This window comes from Pogona vitticeps, chromosome 2, assembly GCF_051106095.1.
Source record: "Pogona vitticeps strain Pit_001003342236 chromosome 2, PviZW2.1, whole genome shotgun sequence".
Classification (NCBI taxonomy): Eukaryota; Metazoa; Chordata; class Lepidosauria; order Squamata; family Agamidae; genus Pogona; species Pogona vitticeps.
In genome coordinates this window covers 17,883,335-17,885,548 of record NC_135784.1, presented here as the reverse complement: position 1 = coordinate 17,885,548, position 2,214 = coordinate 17,883,335, and positions in this window count along the sequence as shown.

The following is a 2,214-nucleotide window of genomic DNA, read 5'->3' as shown; positions in this document are numbered from 1 at the left end:
GCTTCTGCGATTTGTCTCATCTCCAACGGGAGCAGCAAGGGCATCCAAATGTCCTTTGCAAAGGGGTTACAACTCAGCTCATCTCAGGGTCCTTTCAAGAACGGATTAGTGTTGTCCAAGCCAAAAGTCTCTAATTGCAGGTCTGGTAACGGGGTCATCTCATCTCGCACCTCCGTCTCATAAGGTTCCCCCTTTCGCAGGCGGGTCCATGGTCCATTAAGTACCCCTTCCTCTGCGCTTCCTCCAGACGCCATGCCCGGTGTTCTCGCTCTTCCCCGTCTACCGCTTCCTTCTCCACTCCGAACCATCTGCACCACTCTCTGGCTTCCGACTCTCCAAATCAAGAAGGACGCTGCAGCACCCCCTTCTCCTTCGGTAATCAGCTTCCTCCCTAGGGACCCGTACCTTCTACAATTTCCCAGTCCAAGGGTCTTCAACCCATATCATTTACCAACCCCCCCCCCCCAAGTATTATGTCCATCTCTCCTTTTCCCGCCAAACCATCCCCTGTCTAGGTGGCTACTGTCAACTTTATCAGTTCCCGCTCCAATTCTCGGGTATCAACTCCCCGCTGTTTGGTCTCGATGGGCGGTGCAGGTGGGTTTCTCTGAGCCTCTTGTTCCTTTGTGAGGGAGGATGGACGACACTCCGGCCAGAGCCTTTACACCAGGGGTCTCAGACTTGCGGCCCGGGGGCCATTTGCAGCCCGTCGGACAATAGTTTGTGGTCCCCGCCTTGCCTGCCCCCCTGAAGTGCCCACGCGTCGTCTGCTGTCAAGAGTCAAAAAAAGCCTTGCCTCGCTTGCCGGCGCTCTCCCAAGACAGCGCCTCTTGCACCCTCCATCAGGAACTGCAGCCTGCCAGCCAGCCCGCTTATCTGCTGGCTGCAGTTCTGGATGGAGGGTGCAAGAGGCGCTGTTGGGAGAGAGCCGGTGAGCGAGGTGCACTGCCAGCCCTTTCTGCCGAGTTGCAGCCAAGCGATGCCTGAGAGCGAAGCTCGCTCCTGGCCCGTCCTCGAAGAGCGCCTCCAAGCCACCAACAGCAGCTGCTGCCGCCTCTTCCAGGGAAGCAGCTGTCTGGCTCTCTTTCTCTCTCAGCTCCCCCAGCACCAGCCCGGCCAGCGCTTCCTCCTCCTTTTCGTCCTGCTTCAACCGCCTCGACTCTGGAGGCTGCCTGGGCTCGCCTCTCAAAGTTTGCTCCTCTGTCGTGGTGCGGGTACCTGCTGCTGCTGAGTGCGCCTTTTTTTGAGGGGGGCCTTCAGAGGAAGGTTGCCGGACTGCCATGTGTGTGTGTGTGTGTGTATGTGTGTATGCATGTGTCCGTACACCTGTGTAGGGCGCCCCGTTCTGTTTAATTTCGCCGGTACCGATGGGGGCTTTCCTCCTTTGGCGATTCTGTGAGGTTTTTTTAAAATTATGTCATGCCTTCCTCCCCGCTAGGCGGTCGCGACCTGCCCTCCCTCCTCCACTTCTTAATCCTGCTGCTGGTGCTGGTGGTGGTAGTGAAGAAGGAGCCAGAGGGGGTCCTGACCGGCGACGAGGGCTCATGCGCCCCTCCTCCTCGGAGCCCCAGCCGGGCTAAGGAAACTCCTGGGCAGTTTCCTTGGCTCTTGCTCTGCTTGGCAGAAAATCTGATGCGGCCCAGCCTCATCCAGACTCTGCTCCAGAGGCCCCCAGGTAAATTGAGTTTGAGACCCCTGCTTTACACTCTCGCCTCACGTCTCATACCCACAAGACTTTACACGCTGGAGAGAAACCATACCAGTGCCAGAAATATGGGATATGTTTTTCTGACAACTGAAACCTTCTCGCTCACCAGAGAATCCAGACAGGAGAAAAACCTTAGAAATGCGCATAGTGTGGGAAATGTTTCTCTTGGAATTCACACCTCATAAGGCACAACAAGAAAGAAATATAAAGTGGATATCAAATGTTTACACACCCCTGTTAAAATGTCAAGTGTCTGTGACGTAAAAAAAAATGAGACAAAGATAAATCATTTCATAACTTTTTCCACCTTTAATGAAACCTATGAACTATACAACTCAGTTGACCAAAAAAGTGGTATTTTTTAGGGGGAGGGAAGTAAAAATAAAAAAAACTATGCCACGAGTGTGGGAAATGGTATGTTTGCAAGGCAGCATTTCTGATACATCAGAGCCACGTGGATATGATTGGAATCATGATGGTTCATATCAGTACTCAGAAGGGCTCAA